Source organism: Rhincodon typus, chromosome 30, assembly GCF_021869965.1.
Source record: "Rhincodon typus isolate 14 chromosome 30, sRhiTyp1.1, whole genome shotgun sequence".
Lineage (NCBI taxonomy): Eukaryota > Metazoa > Chordata > Chondrichthyes > Orectolobiformes > Rhincodontidae > Rhincodon > Rhincodon typus.
Window position 1 is genome coordinate 11,046,503 of NC_063361.1, and position 26,234 is coordinate 11,072,736.

Here is a 26,234-nt window from a genome sequence, read left to right on the forward strand (position 1 = left end):
TTATTGCAGTGCATCTTGTAGATGGTACACTTTGCTGCCACTGTGCACTAGTGGCAGAAAGAGTAAATGATGAAGGCATCTGATGATATGCTTTGTCCTGGATGGTGCTGAGCTTCAAATGTTGTCGGAACTGCATTCATCCAGGCAACCATGGGATAATGGCGCAAAGGAAATCCTGTTCACCAAACATGCACATGCTGATCTTTGTTGACTCCCAATTCAGCACAGCTTCAGAAGAACACATGTAAAAAGATCTGGAGCAGGCCATAAGACCCATCAGGCCTACTTTTAGTGCCAATACGATTGATCTTGAACTTCAGTTCCACCTCCCTGTCTGCTAATCATATTCTTGGATTCCTTGAGCTATCAAAAATCTGTTTCTCTCAGCCTTAAATGCATTCAAAAATGAAGCATCTAAAACTCTCAGACAGAAAATTTCTCAGCTCAGTTCTAAATGAATCTAGCCTGAGGTTGTGCCCGACATTTCATTACCCAAACAATGTCTGTATTTACACTATGATGTACCTTCAGAATCTTGCACATCTCAAAGAGATCATTTATTGGCCTTCTAAACTCCACTGAGTACTGGCCCAATTTATTCCACTTCAAAAGGGCAACACACTCATCCTACAGACCAATTTAGCTTTGAGTTTAAAATTCTCAGCATTGTTTTCAAATCCCTGGACATGGCCCTATTTCTATGAACTCAACGAAACATCCCAGTTATCAGGCTTCAGACAATTCTGAAACTTTTCACATCCCTGACCTTATTTGTATCTTCACTGGTGGCCAAGCTTTCAGCTGCCTATGCTCTAAACACTAGAATTCCCTCTAAAGCTCCTCTTCTTCTATACAACGCTCATTGAAACTTAACCTTTTAAACAAGCTTTCAGGCTAAATATCACACACCTTAAAGACCTTGGGATATTTTACTACAGTTCAGACAGGATGCAGAACAGCATAGAAAAAAAAAGGTGGGGGGTACAGAATTATCGTTAAGAATAAATTCCAGCTGTAAGGACAGATGGTATACTAAATGAAGCATCACATGAGCAGCACGGTGGCTCAGTGGTTAGCACTGCTGCCTCACAGCGCCAGGGACCCAGGTTCGATTCCAGCCTCGGGTGACTGTCTGTGTGGAGTTTGCACATTCTTCCCGTGTGTCTGTGTGGGTTTCCTCCGGGTGTTCCGGTTTCCTCCCACAGTCCAAAGATGTGCATGTTAGGTGGATTGGCCATGCTAAATTACCCGTAGTGTTCAGAGATGTGCAGATTAGGTGGGTTACAGTGGGGAGGGTCTGGGTGGGATTCTTTGAGCTTCGGTGTGGACTTGTTGGGCCGAAAGGCCTGTTTCCACACTGTAGGGATTCTATGAAACATTAGTTTAGTTCAGAAACAAGATCCAATCTCACTGGTAGGTACGCACCATAAACACCCAAATGTGGGACGATAGTTAGACAAGTATGCGTGCAAACTTCTTAGTGTAAATGCAAAATGGAAATAATAGTTGGGGGCTTCAACTACTCAATTATCAACTGCATTACAAGCAGTGTCAAAGGCAACGAGGGCAGAAAATTCTTCAACTGTGTTCAAGAGAATGTGTTATAGCAGCAGGTAACAAGCCCAATGTAAGAGGATGGGATGCCAGGTGTAGTCTTAGGAAATAAAGTTGAGCAGGTGGACCAAAGAGCAGTGGTTGATCATTTCAAAGATAGAGATCATATTACAGTTACATCTAGCAACATCACGGAAATGGACAAAGCTGGAACAGGAGTGAAACTGGAAATGCAAACTCAAGAGACGAACTGGCAGAAGTGGACTGGCTACATATACTTGAAAGTCAGCGGCTAATCAATAGGAAGCATTCAAAAGTGAGATTACACAGGTAAAGTGAAAACATGTCGAACAAAGAAACAGGGTAGTACTGTCAAATCTAAAGTCCTTAGGTTAAACAGCAGCATACAAGGCAAAATAAAGCAGAAAAGACAGTTATTGACAATCTTTTAAAAAAAAAGCAATACACCAGGAAGCTTATGGGAGTACAGGGTGGAAGTGAAAAGGAAAAGTAGAAAAGACGATACAAATGAAATGTTCTTGGTAAAATTAAGGAAAATCAAAGTCTTTTATTAGCATATTATGAGCAACAGGATGACAAAGGAAGAGTTTGTGTCTATCAAAGAAGTACATTGCAAATTTGTGCATGGATGCAGATGATTAGGCAAGGTTTCTAAATTAACACTGTCTCTTTCTTCAGGGATGGTGCAGACATTCTAGTCAAAGAGGAGGAGTGCAAAATATTAGATAAAACAGAGTGATTCTCCATAATGCAACATGGCCACCGTGCTTGCGAGGCAATTGTTGTCATTTGGCCACGATGACATAGCAAGAAACATCTGTGTAAGCTTTGACTGTCACTGTATTCCATGCACAGGGACTCATCAGCAAAGGCACTGGGAGCAGCAGGAGGTGCGTGCACCAGGAGTGAGAAGAATGAGACACTGCCAACATCGGGCGGGGGGGGTCTACACCAATAGCCAGTCTCCTTTTGCCAAGGAGCGATGGGAAGGATGGGGGCAAGATTGGGAGGCCTGGGAAAGAGAGGGAGGCTGCTAGGAAAGAATAAAATACTTTTTATTCTGTTAATACTAAATTTTTCACCTAGTCAGTGCAATCTTTAGACAGGCAGCTGCTTTCATATTTGACAATTACAGCAGCTTTCTTTCTACTTCTTACATCAACTAGAGGTGGCATTCATAGGAAGCTCAGCCTAGATAAAATAAGCATGAGAAGGGAAGAGTGGAACAACTATCCTCCTTGAAGGTGGATAAATTGCCAGCGCCAGATGAATTGTAGACTCTAAGCTGTTAAAGGGAGCCAGGATGGAAGTAACAGAGGCTGACGATCACTTTTCAACCCTCATTAGGTACAGGCGACAAACCATAGGGTTGGAGCCTTGCAAACATTGTATTATTAAAAAATGTGCAAGGTATAGGCTAAGTAATTATAGGCCAGGCACTCTGGCCTCGGCAGCAGGCAAATTACTAAAATCAGCATTGTGAGATAGCATTAACTGTCACGTAGAAAGGCATGGATTAACCTGGGTACTCATCGTGGCTTTGTTAAGGAAAGGCTATATCTTACTAATTTAATGTTTTTTTCAGAAAGTAACAAGGAAGATTGAAAGTTGCCTACATAGACTTTAGTAAGGCATTTGACAAGCCATAAAAATTAGAGCTCATGGCATACAAAGGAACGTGGTGAAGTTGGATACAAACTTGGTTCAGTGGTAGGAATCAAAGGATAATGGTTGATGGCTGTTTTTGAGAATGGAAAGTGGGTTTCATTAGTATTTCATAGGGCTCAGTGAAGGGTCCCTCACTGTTAGAATATAGAAGCACAATAGGGAAATGTGCAATTGAGGGGGGTAGAGGAAGTGGGAGCCATTCAACAAAGAAATAACAAACATGCAAAGCAAACATGTTCTGGTAAAGACAAAAGGGTGGGACAAAGATCCGAGTATGCCAGATGTCAAGGGACGTAAAGGTCCGGTTAAGAAAAAAAAAGAAAAGCTTACAGCAGATACTGAGAGCTCAATATGAATCCTGGGAGGAGTATTCAAAAGTATCCTGGGGGAACTTAGAAAGAAAAATCAAACAGCAATGACAGTACGTGAGAAAGCATTGGTCATGGAATAAAGAAACACCAAAGTGTTTTTTTCCTCCCCCGAATATAAACAAGGGAATAACTAGAGAAAGAGTAGGGCCCAGAGACCAAAGATGTAATCTGTGTGCAGATCCAAAAGATGTGGATACAATCCTCAATGAATACTTTGAATCATAGCATCTGCAGAGTGCGGAAAGGAGCTATTCAGCCCATCAAGTCTGTATTGACCCTCTGAAGAACATCCCACACTATTCCCGTAATTAACCGAGACACAGAGAAGGTACTAGAGGGTTTAGCTGCCTTAAAGTAGCCAAAACTGCATGATTAGATGTATTCTAAGTTGCTGAGGAAGGAGCTATTAGGGGGGCCTGTCAGTAGTTTTCAAATCCTCTCCGCCCACAGCTAAGGTGCCAGAGGACTGCTAACATTGATGCATTATTAATAAAAGGGAGGAATGGATAGACCAGGTAATTACATGGTACAGTAAAGTACAGTAAAGTACAAAGGAACAGGCCCTTTAGCCCACTGTGTCATGCAAACTGTGATGCCATTCTAAATTAATCCCATCTGCCTGCGCAAGATCCATTTCGCTCTATTTCCTGCATGTTCATATGACTACTCAGTTTAACCATGTTAGTGGAGATGTTATTAGTAAGAATTCTGAGCAGCAGAATATATCTGCTTTGGAGAGACATGGATAATCAGGAATGGACAGTATGATTTGGTAAGGAAAGGTCAAGTTTGACAAATTTAATCATATGTTTAAAGGAGGTAACCAGGAATGATGATGAGAGTAATGCATCCAATATAGAATCATAGAATCCCTACAACATAGAAGCAGGCCATTCAGCTCATCGAGTCCATACTGACCCTCCGAAGAGCATTCCACCCAGACCCACCCACCAACACCCCACCCACCCTTTCCCTGTAACCCTGCATTTCCCACGGCTTACCTACCCAACCTGCACATGTTTGGACTATATGAACTTTAAAGAAAGCTTTTGATAAGGATCTATATGGCAGAGTAGGTCAAGAAATCCACGGCCCATGGGATTTCCAGGCAAACTGGCATGTTCAATCCAAAATCATCTTACAGGCAGGGAGCAGAGAGTCATTATAGAGAGATGTTTGTATGGCTGGAAGTCTCCACTGGGGCGCTGGTGCTGGGGTCCTTGCTGTTTGTGGTGTAATAATTCGAACTCAATTGCAGGAGGTACGATAAAGAAGTTTGTAGGTAATGAGAAAATTATTAGGATGGTAAGTAGTGAGGAGGATAGCCATAGAATGCAGGTGGATATTAAATGGACAGGTCAGGTGAGCAGAGCAGTGGAAAATGCAATTCCACTTGGAAAAATGAGAGGTAATCACATGGGGAGGGCTAACAAGGTAAGAGGTTACACTATCAATGACAGGATCCTAAAAATCGCTCAAGATCAGAGCAACCTTGGTGTACACATCCACTGATCCATGAAGGTTGCAGGATAGGTGGATAAGGTGGTTATGGTGGCAAATGAGATACCTGCCTTTATTAATCAAGGTACAGAACACAGTAAGTTATTTTGTAACTGTACAAAGTGCTAGTTAGGCCACAACTAGAGTACTGCATTCAGTTCTGGTCATCACGTTATTGGAAGGATGCGCCTACGTTAGAGGGTGCAGAGGAAATTTACCAGGATAGCCCTAGGCTGGAGGGTCTGGGCTATGGGTCAAGTTTGAATAGGCTTGGGTTGTTTTCCTCAGAGTAGCAAACACTGAGGGGTTTAGGCATATGAAATTACAAGGGTCAAAGATAGGGCTGAAAGGCAGGCATTTTCCATTAATGGAGCAATTAACAACCAGGGGACACAGATGTAACGTAAGATGTAGAAGGCTAAGAGGAGAGTTGAGGAGAATTCTTTTCATCCTGGAGGATAGTGGGAGTCAGGAACTCACTGCCTGAAAAGGTGTTGGAGTCAGAAACTCAACTTTTCAACAGTATTTCGATCTTAACTTGCATTGCTATAGCTTTCAGGACTATGTGCCAAAAGTTGGAAAATGGGATTAATCAGATCTTTGTCGACTGGCACAGACATAATGGGTCAAATGACTTGCTTCTGTGCTGTAAACATCTTGAAGTCTAAGTGAGAGACTTGGGAGTGCCTATTCGCAGGACCAGCTGGTAAAGACATAAAGAAGGCATGTCTGATGCATACCTTCTTTGAGGGAGATACTGAATACAAAAGCAGGGACGTAATGCCTTACCTCTTTCAGACACAGGATAGGACACAGTTGGATTTGTGTACACAGGTCTAGTCACTACATTATAGGAAGAGCACTAATGCTCTAGAAACGGTATAGAGGAATGTTGCCAGGGCTTGAAGATTTGATAGACTAATGTTGTTTTGCTTAGAACAGAGGCCACCGATGGGTGACTTAATTAAGGCATGCAACATAATTAGGAACTTGGATATGGTGGCCCAGTTTCTCCTAGTAGAGGGATCAATTACTGGGGTCACAGATTTAAAGTGATTGGTGGAAGGACTACACGGGACACGAGAGTACTGGAATATGGGAACAGAATGGGTGGCTAATTAATTCAGCCAGCACAAATAGGCTGAATGACCCTCTACCTGGAGCCTTCTAGAACAGATGACCAAATGTATTCAGTGGAGATTGCAGAATTTCAAAGAATAAAACCAGACAGGAAACACAATGCTAAAAAAAAACAATGTTGTTCCAGTTGAATAGACTGCCTGCAAGACAGATAATATGGAAAAATTTAAAGGGAGAATCAGTTTAAGAAACGTGTAGATATATCAAGTAGGAAGTGAGGTCCATACATAATGTTTGAAAAGTGAAAATTACTTGCGTACTATAACTTTATGCATATAACTTAGATCAGTCTGGCCTAAGTACAGTCCATAACTAAGTAAATATCAATCGTACATAAAAATAATGTTCAACATTACTTTGAGCTGCCAGGCAAATTATTATGTTACCAGTAAGAGATTCACTATTTAATCAAGGAGTACCACAACAGTAAAGCGAGCTTCCTTACCATTAGAATTACAAAGCTGTTCCATTTATATCAAATTGGCCGTCAACCACCTTCACCTACAATTGAACTCTAATCCCAAAATGTATTAACCACATTGGTGTTCTTAATTTCAATGTTTGATGCTTACGTTAGGCATATAATACTACACTGGATAAACACCGAAGAAAGAAGCTGACAGATGAAGATTCATAAACAGGCTACTTCATAATTGTCTCCATATATGCAGCTGTAACTATTCCAAAACTAAATGAAACCACTGATCTATGCAGTTTGTGAAAGCAAGAGCTGCTTTCTATTAACATAGCAAAGCTTATAAATAAGTTAAAAGCTTTATTTGCACCTAGATCAGTAATATGTTGATAGGGAATACAAAGAAACTTTATAACAATCATCACTAAGAGCTAAAAATATTTTGTCAAAACCTGAAAGAATACCAGTACCAGCTCTCGGTTTCCATTGCATGTTATGTTCCGTTACATCAATGTGCAGCTGTTCCAACCTGCCTCTGCCCTTTGAGAAATTTATTCAGCCTTTTGACAATCACCACCAGCCACGCAACAACACAAAGACCTCGTTCAAATGCCGCAGGCCATTCGTTCCTTATTTTACAAACAGCACATATTAAGCAACTCTTGTAGTATTTCTCAACTTAATTTGCTATTTCTATCTGTTGTCTGAGCATGCCAGTTCACTACGCCATATTGCTCATACTGAAGGCTGTTGCACCACCTCTAGGGGTAGGAAACTGTTTAGACCTGTTTGTTTCTGCAATAGTAGAGGAAAACCACTTCCTACTGTTATAGGAAGAATCTCTTGCAGTTAATAAGATATTAGCAACTAGTTAGAGAGTACATTGATTTCACAGTCATTAGTACAGAGATTTGGTTGGAGGAGCAGATGCTAGTTCTCACTCCTTTGAGATCTGCAGGCTTTTTCCCACAAGTCCACATGACATCAGTGGGTGGTGCTAATTGCACCCCTCAGTATTAACCCTTTCAGATCTATATACAACAGTACCTGCTACATGTCTACAGATTTTACCTAAAAATTTAAAATCAGTTCCTACTATTTGTCATGTATAAGCAAGATGTAATTGAATTCTACTTTGGAATTTTCATGTTTAAAAAAGCAAACATATTACAATTATAATTCACGGAGTTATTCAAGGTCTCTCTCACGCAGGCACGTATGCTGACTGTACATTTGAGCATACCCTGCAAAGTTTCTGATACTAGAATTATCGAAACAACTAGAATTCAAAAATTCCTTTGCCTGCAAGATTACATCAAATCAGTACTGAGGTATGCATCAACATACCTACAGCCACCATTACAATCTGCAAATCCTCCTGAAATCCTAGCAAAAAAGAATAACATTCACAAAGAATACAAGTACACTTCAGGAGAAGTAGTATCATTTCTCACCATTCACTATCATTTCTTGTTCAGCTTTAGTCCAACATCAGGAGGCTTATGGTAACTCAACATCAATGATTTCTCCTCCATATGGCTTGAAGTTGGAGCTGTCTTTCATCTGCTGTTTCCCTTAATAAATCTACTTTGTATCTTACAGTCAGATTAATCTTACCAACATTTGTTTGACTACGTATAAAAACATTTCCTTCTCCCTTTCATAACAAAAATGAAATCAAACATGAAGCAGAAAAGAGGTATGTTCCTCTAGAAGGAAACCACTCATTCAGATGGGTGCTTTTCTACTTCTCTTTGTGTGTTGAACTGTAGCATGTAGGCAGGGGTCAATTGGCACCAAACTTGCTGCAGTTATTTGGGAAACACGACTGAAGATATTTTCCAGATGATGGGAGCAACTAACCTCATAAACAATCTTTATGAAAAATATTAATTTTTTCAGTGCTATAAGCAACAGTCATCTAATTTTAGTGGGTGGGCGAGGGTCATCCCAAGCCAGAGACATCTCAGAATTACGTTCATGTTTTTGAAGTAAAAAATGTCAGGAATTGACTTACAAAACATGAACCTTTGAACTAATGTCAGCATTGTCGTTTCTGGAGACTGTTTTGCAATGGTTGTATTTTGATGGTTGTATCAAAGATAGCTGGAATGTTCAATATAATGCAAACTGAGTAGGTATAAAGAAATAGTTGTCTCTGCTGTGTTCAATACTCAACTCTTTCCTAAAATTGATATCAGTTATTTAAGGAAGCCAACAATACAATGAATGATAAAATCCAAAACTGTAATTTGTACCTAATAACACCAAATGTTATTGCAGTATAATTTACAGTATTAGGTAGACCTATAATACTGGATGCTATACCAGTTCACTAAATTCTTACATTAAAAATGTTTGTCTCATTTATAGCTTCAGTTGCTTTAATGCATTCAACAGATCACTATGTATATATTAAGCTCTGCTCACCAGCCAGGTCACTTGGACAATGATATTTGAGCAAATTAAACAAGAGTAAAAAAGTGTGGATGCTGGAAATCTTTGAAATAAAAACAAACACAGAATCCTGGAAATAGCCAGAAGGTTAGGCAGCATCTGTGGAGAAAGGACGGACAAGTCGATGATCTTCATCGGAACAGAGTTATGTTAAAAGATCAGATCAAGGCTAGGTGCACTGAACACACAATATTAAAAGTAGATTCACCGACATTTGAAGATGTGGCTTTGAAAACATATGATGCAGTTACAAAATTGCTCAACCTCATCGAGATAGCACTTCCAGATACTTGCAGTGAAAGAAGATATTTCATATGCGTGACTTCAGCACGCAATTCATATCCATGGTTATTCTCAAGTCTTGGAGTGAAAACAAAACCCTTAATGTATCAATGACTTAAATGATTTTACATTGATCAGTAATTTTCAATTATCTAAAACTGCACAAATTGACAATTGATTGCTAATTCAACAAATTCTACAGTTATTAATAAAATTCTTACTTAAGTTTCTTAAGTACTGAATCATGGGCCTAAATTAGCAAATGCTTTTAAACTACCATCGTATTAATTGTCATCCACAGTCAGAGCCAGAATCCAAATACTATTTCAGTTTTAATCTTTTTAATCTCACTTAATTTCAAGAATTACAATTTGCTGGCCTTGAACACACAAGCAACAGATTCTGCCTTCTCAAAAGGCGAATGCATATCAACAGCACAAGCAGCAAACTGTGGTTAAAAAAAGTGCCTTCACTGAAGGAACAAGTATTTTCTTAGAATATATCTATGAGTTTGTTTTTAACCATTACGAGGGTGTGATAGTGCCTTGATGCAGTGTTTGTATTCCTTTTTGTTAAATGGCACTACTTTTCATCGTAAACTATCAGAGAGAGTTGCACCATCCTGCACTATTTCTCAGATACAATTACTCAACACAGGAGCAAGTGTAAGAGATTAAAATGGGTTTCATTTCCTTAAAACATCCATCATCCTAAAAACATCCAATGAAATTGAAGGGAGAACAACAGTTCTATTCTACAGTCCTGAGGAAAAAAGGAGTAGGTGAGAGCAGAAGTGTAACAGAGCACATATGGTGGAAGGCCTGCCAACTCTGATAGAGGGCAAGCCTCACTTTAGGAAACAGGAAGACACATTAGAAGCATTGGTTGCATTCCTAGAAAAGACGTGACAAAGACAGGGAAACATGGAGGCAATTAGGTGTTGGTAAATAAAATCAAGGTAGCATGGAATCAGTGAATTTCTAATGGGTAAAGTTTTTGAGAAGATTTGTAGCTCAGGTTGTGGACGAGGTTGTAGACTTGCTCACCAAGTCGGTGAGTTTGACTGCAGACGTTTTGTCACCCTGCTAGGTAATATCGTCAGTGTGCCTCCGGTGAAATGTTGGTGTTCTGTTCCATTTGTTATTTATATTCCCTTGTTTTGCTGGGATGGTTGGCATCACTTCCAGTTCTCTTTTTTTTTTTTTTAGTTTGTTTGTCAGGTCCAGGTCAATGTGTTTGTTGATGGAGTTCCAGTTGGAATGCCAGGCCTCCGGGAATTCCCTGGCATGTCTCTGTTTGGCTTGTGCTATTATGGATGTGTTGTCCCAGTCGAATTAGTGTCCTTCTTTGTCCGTGTGTATTGAGACCAATGAGAACTGTTCGTGTGTCTTTATTGCCAGTTTTCTTTCAGGTTAACCTATGTAATGTTTCTCACAGTCCTTGCATGGTATTTTGTACATTACGTTAGTTTTATTGGTTGTGGGTATGGGATCTTTTATATTTGTTTGTGAGAAACATTACACAGGCCAAACTGGAAGAAAACTGACAATAAGGATACATGAACACCAACTAGCCACCAAGAGACACGACCAATTCTCACTGGTCTCAATAAACATGGACAAAGAAGGACACAAATTCAACTGGGACATCCATAATAGCACAAGCCAAACAGAGACATGCCAGGGAATTCCTGGAGGCCTGGCATTCCAACTGGAACTCCATTGACCTGGACTCGATACACAAACCACTAAAAAAAAACAGAACCGGAAGCGATGCCAACCACCCCAGAACACCAAGGCAATCTAAATAACTAGTAGAACAGAACACCAACGCTTCACTGGAGGCACACTGACGACGTTACCTAGCAGGGTGACAACATGTCTGCAATCAAACTCACCGACTTGGTGAGCAGGTCCACAACCTTATTACTAATGGGTATTGGACAACAGTCATTCTGTAGAAATAGACACAGAATTTGAAGAAGGGAATAGTCAGAGCTGGACCAAATGATGAAAACTGACAACGTGAATTAAATTTTCCTGGTCTGGGCAAATGTCAGGAGAGATTTCAGTCTTGTGAAACAGAAATGGAAAAAGAATGTTTCCCTCATCCTATAAAAGGGCAGGCAATAGCCTAGTGGTATTATCATTAGAACATTAATCCAGATACTTAGATAATGTTCTGGGTACTTGGGTTCGAAACCTGCTATGGCAGGTGGTGGAATTTGAATTCAACAATAATCTGGAAATAAAAGTCCAATGACGATCACGAAACCAATGCCAAATCTCCGGAGGCAAAACCCATCTGGTTTACTAATGTCACTGAGGGAAGGAAATCTGCTACCCTTATCTGGTCTGGTCTTCTGCAATGTAGTTGATTCCTAGCTGCTCTCTGGGCAATTAGGGCTGGGCAATAAATGCTGGTTCAGCCAGTGACATTAATGAATAATAAAAAAAGAAAAACACAACTAGCACTCATGAATTCTCATTACAGCACCTTTTATTTCAATGAAGTAAATGGAGCCAAAGTAAAGTTATTCAATAGTAGTCAGTGGTAGGTGATTAGGACCTTCAAGACAAGGAATTGAGGAAAGCCTTCAGCTCACCCTAGTGAATAATGGAAGCATAGAAGATTGGAAATCCGTGATGAAATGACGACGTTTAGGGCCAGAAAAATATTCAAGTGAGATAGCCTCAGAATTCAAACAAATGGCTACATTGCATGAAAAACTGTACCCACCACCTAACCTGATTAAACTGAAAACAGGCAATTATATCCTCTGCATATTTCTCACTGACCAGGTCTCCGCTTTAGTGACATGTTGCATCTCACTGAAGAAAGACAGATCATGACAATGTAAACTAAGTCAAACTACTGAAACTATTGGAAGTGATACTGGGAAGCTGCCGCACAATGTTCCACTGAGGCAACACAAGTCAATCGACAATCAAAAGGAAGTGTCTTAAACTAACAAAGCCTGTATGAAATACACTTGTTAAGTATTTTCAAGACTGAACAGAGATTTTTAAATCAGTAAGGGAATTAAGGGTTATGGGAATAAAGCAGGAAAGTGGACTGGTTATCAGATGAGTCATGATCTCTCTAAATGACATAGCAGACTCAATAGGCCAAATGGCTCCTACATTGCATGGTCTTATAGTCAAAAAGCAGATAAAATATAAATATGAATTCTGTTGCAAATAATGGAGGAACTTTTAAAATTTAGCTTCTGGAATTAAATTAAATTAAATATTCTGTAGTTTGCTTTTTTTTGCAAAGTTGTTATTTTAACTAAATGAGAAAATTGTTTCATTTAACTGCAAAAGGATGTTAAAATTCTAATTACATGGTATATTTGGTAGAAAGTGAGGAATAATTGAAGGGACAGGAACAGTATAAATACATGATAGTTTTACACACATCAACCCCAATCAATAATTGCCATCCTCTCAGTTATGTGGTTAGTTAACTGGTGGCTTTAAACGCCAAAATTGATTTGTCCATCCATCACAAGATTTGAGTCAAATAACGCATAATGGATGCAAACAAAGTTGTTCACCTTTCAGCAGTGATGACGATATGGAGTTTGCAACAGGCACTGAACAGACAATAGCTTTGGCATCATTAGGTAAGGTAGGGGAAGTGATGCCCTAATGATATTAAAGCTGAACTATTAATCTAGAAAACAGTAAAGTTGCCATAGTCCTACTGGACCACAGGGACCCTCTGGTGGCTGAAATCAATTCGACTGCTGGTTAGCAATTCAGAGGGACACCAACAGCATGGGTTCAATTTCTGCACTGGCTGAGATTACCATGAAAGTCTCTCCTTCTCAACCTCTCCTCTCACCTGAGGTTAAACCACCAGTATTCGCTCTCTAATGAGCATGCAGCCCTGTAGTCCTCTAGGGCTATCTTTTACCTACAATACAGAAACTCAGGTAATGATCTGGGAATCTGGGTTTGAATCCCATCATGGTAAATGGTATTTGAAGTAAATCAATATCTGCAATTAAGAGTCTAATGATGATCATGAAACCACTGTCAATTGTCAGAAAATCCTATTTGGTTCACTAATGCCCTTCAAGGAAGGAAATCTGCCATTCCCACCTGGCCTGATCTATATGTGACTACGGCCTCACTGCGACGTGGCTGACTATCAACTGTCCTCTGAAATGGCCTTAGTTGTATCAATTATTATGAAGTCTCAAAAGAAAAGAAACCAGACAGACAAGTGGCATCAACCTAGGCACCAGAAGGAAAAATGGCAAAAACAGCCCTGTTGATCCTGCAAAGTTGTCCTTACCAACATTTGAGGATGGGTGCTAAATCAGGAGAACTGTCTCATAGAGTTGACAAGCAACAGCAGAGATGGAGGCACAGTGTTACACACTTGGGAGGACATTGTCCTGTGAGTCCTCAACATTTACCATGTAACCTCAAGGCATTAGGTCAAATACGGGCAAGGAAACCTCCTGCTGATTACCACATATTGCCCTCCATTGGCTAGTGACTCTGAACTCCTCCATGTTGCACAACATTTGGAGGAAGCATGAGGGTGAAAAGGGTGCAAAATATACCCTAGATGAGGGATTTCAATGTCCACCAACCAAAGTGGCTTAGCAGCAAGTCTACTGATCAAGCTTATCGACTACGAAAGGACATTGCTGTGAAACTGCAGCAGGTGGTGAGGGAACCAACATGAAGGAAATACATACTTGACCTCATCCTCACTAATCTGGCTGCCATAGGTGCATTTGTATATATCAGCATTGGTAGGAGTCACCATCACACAGTCATTTTGGAGATGACCCTGCCTTCACATTGATAATACCTTCTGTTGGGTGGGACCCGCACTAAATAGCTTTGAACAGATCTACCAACTCAAGACTGCGCATCCATGAGACACTGTGGGCCATCGCGGTAGTAGTATCATACTCAAACACAAGCTGCATCTTTGTGATCTGGTATATCCCTCACTCTACTGTTACCAAGAAGCCAGGGAATCAATCCTACTTCAATGAAGAGTGCAGGAGGGCATGCCAGGACCAGCATCAGGTATACCTAAAAATGAGGTGTCCACTTAATGAAACTACAAAACATGACTACTATGTATGCCGAACAGCTTAAGCAGCAAGTGGCAGACAGAGCTAAGTGATCCTACAATCAATGAGGCAGGCTGAAGCTCTGCAGTCCTTCTAAATCCAGTCATGAATGGTGGTAGACAATCAAACAAGTCACTGGAGGAGTCGTCTCTACAAATATCCCATCCTCAATCACAGAAGAGCCAAGCACATCATTGCAAAAAAGCAAGGCTAAAGCATTCACAATAATCTTCAGTTAGAAGTGCTGAGTAGATGATCCATGTCAGCCTCCTCCCGTGTTCCCAGCATCACAGATGCCAATCTTCGGCCAATTCAATTCACTCCACATGATATCAAGAAATGACTGGAGGCACTGCATACTACAAAGGCTATGAACCTGACAATATTCTGGCGATGATACTGAACACCTGTGTTCCAGCACCTGCATTCCTAGCCAAGCTGTTTCAGTACAGTGACAACACTGGAACATTGCCTAGATATGTCCTGCACAAAAACTGCAGGACACATCCAACCTGGCCAGCTACTGCCCCATCAGTCTTCTCCTGACATCATTAAAGTAATGGAAGATGTCATCAACTTAACACTGAGCTTGGAATCTGCCAGGGCCACAACTCCTGATCTCATTACAGCCTTGGTTCAAACATGGATAAAAATGTGAATTCCTGAGGCAAAGTGAGAGTGACTGCTCCTGATAACAAGGCCACTTTCACCAATTATCAAGGAGGCAAAACTGGAGTCAGTGGGAATAAAGCAACAAACTTACACCGGGGTTATACCTGGCACATAGAAAGGCGACTGTAGTTGTTAGAGGTCAGTCATCTCAGCAACAGTTCCTCGGGGTAGAGGTTTATAAATCAACCTGCTCAGAAATGTTAATACACTGCTCTGGAGCAGGTGGGATTTGAACCTGTATCCCCTAGGTCAGAGGCAGGGACTCTATCAATGCGCCACAAGAACTCCAGATTCTCAGGAGTAAGGATGCTTGCCAATGATTGCACAATATTCGGCACCATTCCTGACTCCTCAAATATTGAAGTCCACATCAAAATGCAACAAGATCTGGACAACATCCAGGCTTCGGCTGAAAAGTGGCAAGTAACATTCACACCATACAAATGCCAGGCAATGGTGTGCCAATAGGAGACAATCTAACCACCGCCCCTCAACATTCAATGGCGGTACCATATATGAATCCCCCACTATAGACATCCTTGGGAATTACCATTGACTAGAAACTGAACTGGAATAACCAAACAGAGTCATACAGCATGGAAAACAGACCCTTCAGTCTAACTAGTCCACACCATGTTCCCAAACTAAACTAGTTCCACTTGTCTGTGTTTGGCCTATATCACTCCAAACCCTTCCCATTCATGTACTTATCCGAATGTCTTTTAAATGTTGTAACTGTACCTGCACCACTTTCTCTGGCAGTTCATTTCACACACGAACCATTGTGTAAAAAAAGTTGCTCCTCATGACCTTTTTAAATCTATCTCCTCTCACTTTAAAAACATGCCCCCTAGTTTTGAACTCTCCCCACCCTAGGGAAAAGACCCTTGCTATTCACCTTATTTATGCACCTCATGATTTTTAAACCTCTATACAGGTCACTACTTAACCTCCTATGCTTCAGTGAAAAAACTCCCAGCCTATTTTTATAACTCAAACCCTCCAGTCCTGGGAACACATTGGCAAATCTTTTCCAGATTAATAATAGCCTTCCTATAGCAGGATAACCAGAACTGCAGATGAAGAGTCCTCTCCAATGTCCTGTGCAATCTCAAAATGACGTCCTAACTCCCATACGCAAACGTTTGCGCAATGAAGGCAAGCGTGCTAAATGCCTTAACCATCCTGTCTACCTAAGGTGCTAATTTCAAAGGATAACACATCTGAACCCCAGATCTCTCTGTTCTATAACACTACCCAGGGCCCTACCATTAATTGTATAAGTGCTGTCTTTGTTTGTTTCACCAAAATACAATAACTTGCATTTAAACTCCATCTGCCACTCCTCAGCCCATTGAACCCAACTGATCAAGATCACGAATACCGCTCACGCTTGGACATAGAGCAGTTTTTCCGCCGCCTCCGCCTCCACGCTTACTTCTTTAACCGTGAACCTAACCCTCCCTCTACTGACCCCTTCTCCCGCTTCCAACACACCCCCCCTCCTCCTGGACACCACCCCAAGGCCTCCTACCCTCCCTCGACCTCTTCATCTCCAACTGCCGTCGAGACATCAATTGCCTCAACCTCTCCACCCCTCTCACCCCCTCCAACCTCTCCCCCGCAGAACGTGCAGCCCTCCGCTCCAATCCCAACCTCACCATAAAACCCGCGGACAAGGGAGGTGCAGTTGTAGTATGGCGCACTGACCTCTACATCGCCGAGGCCGGACGCCAACTCTCCGACACCTCCTCCTACCACCCCCTTGATCATGACCCCACCCCTGAGCACCAAACCATCATCTCGCAAACCATCCACAACCTCATCACCTCAGGTGACCTCCCACCCACGGCCTCCAACCTCATCGTTCCCCAACCTCGCACTGCCCGCTTCTATCTCCTTCCCAAAATCCACAAACCTGAATGCCCTGGTCGACCCATTGTCTCCGCCTGCTCCTGCCCCACCGAACTGATCTCCAACTATCTCGACTCCATTTTCTCCCCCTTGGTCCAGGAACTCCCTACCTATGTCCGTGACACCACCCACACCCTCCACCTCCTCCAGAACTTCCAATTCCCCGGTCCCCAACACCTCATCTTTACCATGGACGTCCAGTCCCTCTACACCTGCATTCCCCATGCAGATGGCCTTAAGGCCCTCCGCTTCTTCCTGTCCCACAGGCCCGACCAGTCCCCCTCCACTGACACCCTCATCCGCTCAGCCGAACTCGTCCTCACACTCAACAACTTCTCTTTCAATTCCTCCCACTTCCTACAGACAAAGGGGGTAGCCATGGGTACCCGCATGGGCCCAAGCTACGCCTGCCTCTTTGTAGGTTACGTGGAACAATCCCTCTTCCGTACCTACACCGGCCCTAAACCCCACCTCTTCCTCCGTTACATTGATGACTGTGTCGGCGCCGCCTCGTGCTCCCACGAGGAGCTTGAACAGTTCATACACTTCACTAACACCTTCCACCCCAACCTTAAATTTACCTGGACCATCTCTAACACCTCTCTCCCCTTCCTGGACCTCTCTGTCTCCATATCGGGCAACCACCTCGAAACCGATATTCATTTCAAGCCCACCGACTCCCACAGCTACCTAGAATACTCCTCCTCCCACCCACCTTCCTGCAAAAATGCTATCCCCTATTCCCAATTCCTTCGCCTCCGCCGCATCTGCTCCCAGGATGAGGCATTCCACTCCCGTACATCTCAGTTGTCCTCGTTTTTCAAGGACCGTAACTTCCCCTCCTCGGTGGTCGAGAACGCCCTCAACCGTGTCTCCCACATCTCCCGCACCTCATCCCTCACACCCCGTCCACGCAATAAAAACCAAAAAAGAATCCCCCTCGTCCTCACGTACCACCCCACCAACCTCCGGATCCAACGCGTCATCCTCCGACACTTCCGCCATCTGCAATCCGACCCCACCACCAAAGACATCTTTCCCTCCCCACCTTTATCTGCTTTCCGGAGGGACAACTCTCTCCGTGACTCCCTTGTCCGCTCCACACTCCCCTCCAGCTCCACCACACCTGGCACTTTTCCCTGCAACCGCAGGAAGTGCTACACCTGCCCCCATACCTCCTCCCTCACCCCCATCCCAGGCCCCAAGAAGACTTTCCACATCAAGCAGATGTTCACCTGCACATCTGCCAATGTGGTATACTGCATCCGCTGTACCCGGTGTGGCTTCCTCTACATCGGGGAAACCAAGCGGAGACTCGGGGACCGCTTTGCAGAACACCTACGCTCGGTTCGCAACAAACAACTGCACCTCCCAGTCGCGAACCATTTCAACTCCCCCTCCCATTCCTCAGACGACATGTCCATCCTGGGCCTCCTGCAGTGCCACAACGATGCCACCCGAAGGTTGCAGGAACAGCAACTCATATTCCGCTTGGGAACCCTGCAGCCCAATGGTATCAATGTGGATTTCACAAGTTTCAAAATCTCCCCTCCCCCCACCGCATCCCAAAACCAGTCCAACTCGTCCCTGCCTCCCTAACCTGTTCTTCCTCCCACCTATCCCCTCCTCCCACCTCAAGCCGCACCTCCATCTCCTACCGACCAACCTCATCCCGCCCCCTTGACCTGTCCGTCCTCCCTGGACTGACCTATCCCCTTCCTAACTCCCTACCTACACTCACCTTTCCTGGCCCCATCCCCGCCTCTTCGACCTGTTTGTTTCCTCTCCACCTATCCTCTCCTCTATCCGCCTCCCACTCTCTCCCTAGTTATTTCAAAACCCCCTTCCCCTCCCCCTTTTCTGATGAAGGGTCTAGGCCCGAAACGTCAGCCTCTCTGCTCCTATGATGCTGCTTGGCCTGCTGTGTTCATCCAGCCCTACACCTTGTTGTCTCGGATTCTCCAGCATCTGCAGTTCCTACTATCTCTGATCAAGATCTTTGTAATCTTAGATAACTTTCTTCATGGCCCACTATACCACCAATCTTGGGGTCATCTGCAAACTTACTAATCATGCCTAAGTTCTCATCCAAATCATTTATATAAATGACAAACAAAAGCAGACCCAGTACTGATCCCTACAGGGCACCACTGGTCACAGAGGCCCACTCCAAGAAACAACTCTCCCACCTCCATCCTCTGTTCCTACCATCAAGCCATTATCCAACTGGCAAGCTCACCCTAAATTCCATGTGATCTAATTAGGCTACCATGTGGAACCTTGTCAAAGGCTTTACTAAAGTCCATGTCCACTACTCTGCCCTCAATCTTTTTGGTTACTTCCTCAAAAAACTTAATCAAGTTTGAGGCATGACTGCCCTCACTTAAAACCATGCTGACCGTCCCTAATCAGTCCTTGCCTCTCCAAATGCATGTAAATCCTATCTTCAGAGTCACCACCAACAAATTATCCACAGCCAATATCAGGCTCACAGGTCTATAGTTCCCAGCCTTATCCTTACAGCCTCTCTTAAATAAAGACACATTAGCTATTCTCCAGTCCTCCAGCACCTCACCTGTGGTTATAAATTATACAAGTACTTCTGCAAGGGGCCACAATTTCTTCCCTTACTTCCCACAACATCCTGGGATACACTTGATCAGATCCCAGAGATTATTCCACCTTCATGGCTTCTAAGACCTTCAGCTCTTCCTCTTCTGTAATGTGAACTGTTTTCAAAACATCAATATTTATTTCCCCATGTTCTCTAGCCTCCATTTCTTTCCCCACAGTAAAAACTGACACAAGATATTCAGTTAGATTTCTCCCATCTCCCAAAGTTCAACACAGAGATGACCTCATTGATCTTTAAGGAGCTGTATTCTCTCTCTTATAACAAGGTGTAGAGCTGGATGAACACAGCAGGCCAGGCAGCATCAGAGGAGCAGGAAAGCAGACGTTTCGGGTCCGGACTTCTGAAGAAGGGTCCAGACCCAAAACGTCAGCTTTCCTGCTCCGCCGTGTTCATTCAGCTCTCCACCTTGTTATCTCAGACTCCAGCATCGGCAGTTCCTACTTTTTCTCTGTATTCTCCCTTTAGTTGTTCTTTGGCTCTTACTGAACTTGTAGAATCTCTCTAGATTAACCTTAATCTTATCTGCCAAGACTATCTCAAAAACCCTCTTTGCCCTCTCAATTTCTCTCTTAACAATGCCCCTACATTCTTTATACTCTTCAAGAGACTCATTTGATTTCAGTTGTCTATATCTAATAGATGACTCTTTCTTATTCTTGACTAGAACCTCAATATCTTTATTCATCCATTATTTCCTGCACTTACTAGCCTTACCCTTCACTCTAACAAAAACATAATGCCTTTGAACTCTTATTAATCACACTTTTGAATGCCTCCCACTTGTCAGTTGTCGCCTTACCTGCAATCAATTTTTGAAAGTTCTTGTCTCATTCCATTAAAATTTGCCTTACTCCAATTAAGAACTATAACTTTTATGGAAGGCTTATACTTTCCCACAACTATTTTAAAACAAGTAAAATTATGATCACTAGTTCCAATTGTTCCCCTACTAACACTTCAGTCATTTGCCCTCTCTTATGTCCCAAAAGGTGGTCAAGTTTTGATCCTTCTCTCATAGGTATACTTACATATCAAAGAAGAATTTATTTCATTTAATAAATGAAAAAAATATATTTAACAAATTCCTCACCATTCAATTTTTTAAACACTTTGCCAGTTGGAGTTAATGTTTGGAAAATTAAAATCCCCTACCATTACAACCCTATTATTCTCACATATATCTGAGATCTCTCTATATATTTACTCCTCAATTTCCCTCTGATTATTAGGGGGGGGCCTACAGCACAATCCCATCAAGGTGATCATCCCTTGCTCATTTCTAATCTCTACCCATATTGTTTCACTGAACGATCCTTCAGAAATATCCCCTCTTATTACAGAAATGTTTTCCTTAATGAAAAGCACCACTCCACCTCCACTCCTGCCTCCCTTTCGATCCTTCCTATAGCATCTAAAACTCAGAACATTGAGCTGCCAGTCCTGTCCTTCTATCAGCCAAGTTTCTCCAATAGCTGTGACATTCTAGTCCCATGTTCCCATACATGCCTTGAATTCATCAGCCTTAGCTGCAAGACCCCTTGCACTGAAATATACGCAGTTTAAATCTTCAGAGTTACCTCATTTTCTGACTTATTCTTGTCCGCCTTTTCTAATTAGATTGCTCTTTTCTGATTCAGAACCATACTTATCCGTCCTTCTATTTTTATTGTTACACATGAAGTCCTCACTCCCTCCAGTCCCCCTTACTAGTTTAAAGGCTCCTGAAATAGAACTACCAAATCTCCTTACCAGGATATTGGTCCCTTTCCAGTTCAGGTGAAACCCATCCCTTTTGATCAGGTCTTTTCTGCCACAGAAGAGATCCCAATAATCAAAAAATGCGAATCCTAGCACATTGCACCATCGTTTCAGCTATTGATTTATCTGTCCTATCTTTTTTACTCCTAATCTCATTAGAATGTGGCATCAAAAGTAAACCTGAGGTTCTGCATTTTAGCCTTCGATCTAACCTCTCATATTCACTCTGCAAAGGCTTAACCCTGTCCCTAACTAACTATGTCGTTCCTACCAATGTGTACACCAACTTCTCGCTTCTCACTCTCTCCTTTGAGACATCCTTAACCTTGGCACCAGGAAAGCAACATTCTATCCTACATATACGTCACAGAAAGTCCTGTCTGTGTCCTTGACAGCAGCGTCCCCTATAATAATTTTTTTTAAAATCTCTTCCCAAACCCCGCTTAACAAAAGATTCATTCTTAGTCTCCAAGATCTGACTGCCACTCCTATTTTCCTCCAAGAGACTATGCCCATCAACAGTACCCAAAACGGTTTGAGAGGGGAACATGCACAGGAGACTTTTGAACTACCTTATCTTCCCTGGCAGCCACCCATCTGACTGATTTTGCTGTGCAACCACTTCTCCAAATCTACTAACCATTACACTGTGTCACTTGAATGCCTTCAGTGACATCAAGCCTAAAAAGCAGCTCTTAAAAGTACCATATATTTAAAAAAGCTACCCTTCCTTAGCCACAGATTTTAATATTAAGTATGCAAAAGACAAAAAAAATTAAACATTTAAAATCTTTAAAAAAAAATCAAGTACTTAGCCGAAACTCTCAATAGAAAAAAGTCTCCTCCTCAAGTCCTCTATCAGTCAGCTTTCGAACCTCTGGATAAACAGGGAAAAAAAAAAATCTCTCTCCAGAGCCGAACACACACAGACAGGCCTCTCCCACAAGCTCCGAGTGTAAAAAAATTTCTCCTTTATGTACTTTTTAAAAATTCTTTTGCATTTTTTCCCCCCCACTATGAATGCAGTGGCTACAACAGCAGGTCTGAGCATGGGAAGACTGCAGTGACTAGCTCATCTTCTGACTCCCCGGAGTCTTTCCATCATCTATAAAGCACAAGGAGGAGTGTGATAGAATGCTCCTCACCTTGCTGGATAAGTGCAGCTCCAACTCAAGAAACTTGACACCATCCAGGAGAAACAGCCCGCTTGATTGGCACCACATCCACAAACATTCATTCTACCACTGATGCTTACTACTGGCAGTGTAACTGTCTACAAGATGCAATGTAGAAATTTGCCAAAGACTCTTAAACAGCACCTTCTAAACCCACAATCAATTCCATCCACATGGACAATGGCAGCAAATACATAGGAACATCACGAGCTGCAAGTTTCTCTCCAAGCCACTCTTCATCCTGACTTGTAAACATATAACCGTCCCTTCACTGTCACTGGGTCAAAATCCTAGAATCCCTTCCCTGGCAACATGGTCAGTCTACCTGCAGCACATTAACTGCAGCAGTTCAAGATGGCAGCTCACCATCAACTTCTTGAGGGCAACTAGGGAGAGGTGGTCCAGTCAATGATGCTCAAGTCTTATGACTAAATTAATAAAATGTCAGGACTGCAGAGTTTAGACCATTAATTATAAAATCATCTAGCTCTATCATTTGCCATTTATGCTATTTGGCATGTGATTAGTCCTGTGTTCATCAAGCTGACCCCTCAATTTTTGGGTATTCCTGGTGCTGTTCCTGGCATGCCCTTCTACACACACTACTGAACTAGGTTAAATCCTCTAGCTTGAGAATAATTGTAGAGTGGGGATTATGCTGGGCCATGAAGTTGCAAATTGTGTTGGAGTACAAATTTGCGGCTCAGGATCACAGTACATCATGGATGCCCAGTCTTCAGTTACAAGATCTGTTCGAAGTCTATTCCATTTTGCCTGGTTATACTGCCACTTAACATGATAGAGGGCACCCTTAATGTCAGAACAAGGCCCTTGTGGAGCCAAAGTCATGTGGTGATCACTCTTATCAATACTATCATGGACAAATGCATCTGTGGAAGTTTGGTGAGGATGAGGTCAAGTATGCATTTTGCTTTGTTTTGGTTCCCTCACCATTTGCTGCAGACCCAGTTTAGTAGCTATGTCCTATAAGACTTGACCAGATTAGTCAGCAGTGATGTTGCTGAGCTACTCTTGGTTACAGACATTGAAGTCCACTACCCAGAGTATTCTGCACTGTTGCCACCCTCATTTTCTACCAGTTTCCTCCTTCCCACATCAGACTGTTGTTTGACTAGTCTGAGAGACAGCTTTCCCAATTTTGGCATTAGCCACCAGACATTATTTAGGTGGACTTTGCGGGGCCGAGTTTGTTATTTCTAGTGTCTAAGTCAATGCCCTTAGTACTCTAACCCTATTTTGATACAACTGAGCACCTCGTTGAGCCATTTCAGTGCGCAGTTAAGTGTCAACCAGATTGCTGCACGTCCAGAGTCACATGTAGGCCAGACAAGTAAGGACAGCAAATTTAATTCCCTGAAGGATTTAAATGAAGTAGAAGGGTTTTTTTTTAATGACAATCATGTTATCGTAAGACATTTTATTCCAGATTTTATTTAATTCATATTCCACCATCTGAACTCAGTCCCCAGAACATTTTCTGATATTTGGACTACTACACTTGTGATGATAACACTTGCCAAAATCAGACCATATATATATATGTTAACAGATGAACAATGTAAGAAATAAAATCAGGAGGAAGTCATTCAACCCCTCAAAGCTGATTTGCCATTCAATATGATTATATTTGATCTGATTGTGACCTACTTCATTGCAAACCCCATGTTACCCTAGACTCCTTTGCCAGTTCAAAATCTGTCCAACTTTTCACTACCTGGCAACAGGTTACTAACCTGAAACATTTAATAAAACCTTATGTCTTCAAAATATTTCAGGGGTCAGAATCATTTCTGGGTCCTGACATCATACAAGGTTTAACACTGCTTCTACATAAATAATTTGTAATTATACAGCAAAACTATTTCTACCACACAGAAATATTATAAGATCAAGTATGGCACAAAGCCACATAAGGAAAATTGGGTTGATTACCAAAGTCTTGGTAAGAGAAGTGGTTTTTAAAAGTGTTCCTTAAAAAGGAGGAAAGCAAGCTATACATACAGATGAGAACAAACTTCATCCAGTTAAATACAGAGACACTGAAGCCAGTGTTTTCAGTACCTGCACAAACTCCATTCTGTAAAGACTAACTCTATCCCTCTCACAGGCAGCAATTTGAGATCAGGCATGCATTTTTGCAACCTTGAGATCACATTTAATTCTGCCCTGCCTATCACTAACACCATAACATCACCTGATCTCATCGGCTACTCACATCTCTATCCATGTCTTTGTTACCTCTAAACCGCAATGCATTCCCAGCTAGTCTCCCACATTGAACTCTTCATAACATTGAGCACTCTGCTGCCTGCATCTTAACTGTCGGCAAGTCCCATTCTCCCAACATACCTGTACTTACTGAACTGTCTTGGCTCCCACTCAATTGTTGATGTTAATATGCTTATCCTTGTCTTCAAATCGCTCACCCTACCAGAAGGATGTGGATGTTTTGGAAAGGATACAGAAAAGGTTTACAAGGATGTTGCCTGGTATGGGGGATTTTAGCTATGAAGAAAGGACTGGGTTTATTTTCACTGGAACGCAGGAGGTTGTAGAAGTTTATAAGATTGCGAATGGCATGGATAGAGTGGAAAGTACGAGGCTTTTTCCCAGCATGGAGGGGTCAATTACTAGGGGACACAGATTCAAGGTGAGAGGGGGGACAAAAGATGGTGAGTGCCTTGAATGTGCTGCCAGAGGAAGTGGTGGAAGTAGACACAGTAGCAGCATTCAAGAAGCACCTGGATGAATACGTGAATGGGAAGGGAATAGAGAGAGATGGATCCTGCAAGTGAAGACAGTTTTAGTATGGAAGGGCAAAATGTGTTGGCACAGGCTTAAAGGGTCGAAGGGCCTGTTCTTGCGCTGTATTATTCTTTGTTATATGCATGGCCCCTTCCTTTCTCTGTAATCTCCTCCAACACCACAACTCTGAGATATGGGTGTGCATTTAATTAGACCTCATACCTTTCCCAATCATAGTGCCTCAACTTTTTTCAGGTGCGGGGAGTGGGGTGGATTGTGCATGCCTTCAGTTGCTCAGGAATTCCCTCATTATGCCTGCTATGGAACATAATGCAGTTTTAAACTATCAGGATAACATTTCGAAGATGTTAGAATCGAATCCGTGAAGTATAATTCCACAATATTACTCAGATTATTTGTTTTGCAATGCAGTATTTCCTTTTCATGGCTTGCATGCACTGAATAATTTTGGACCATTCCGTTATCTATTGAGAAGAACAAGTTTGAATAGAAGGGTAAATAAATCAATCTCTTACAGGGAGTTCTGCTATAACGCAATAGTTGTGTTCCAACGCAGCATCGTGTTATAGAAAATCGCGCTATAGAAATAGTGGGGCCTACGGGGAAAGCCGGGTTAGGGGCACAAGGGACACCATTATATTTTCCAAAATTCTTCCTCACCTGTGTAGCTTCATTCTTATAGCTGCAGACAGTTCATCAGACAGGTGATGCTGCAAAGAGGCAATACATTTAAGAATCTGACCTTGAATTTGCAATGAAGTGACAGTTGGGCTTTAAATAG

At 42.2% G+C, this 26,234-nt stretch overlaps 1 protein-coding gene across 4 annotated transcripts in view; it reads right to left on the minus strand.

Annotated features, from left to right (window-relative positions):
* The window catches only part of gpatch8 (G patch domain containing 8), a 181,952-nt gene that overhangs the window by 145,892 nt on the left and 9,826 nt on the right, over window positions 1-26,234 (minus strand). The gene's annotated exons all lie outside the window — the stretch shown is intronic.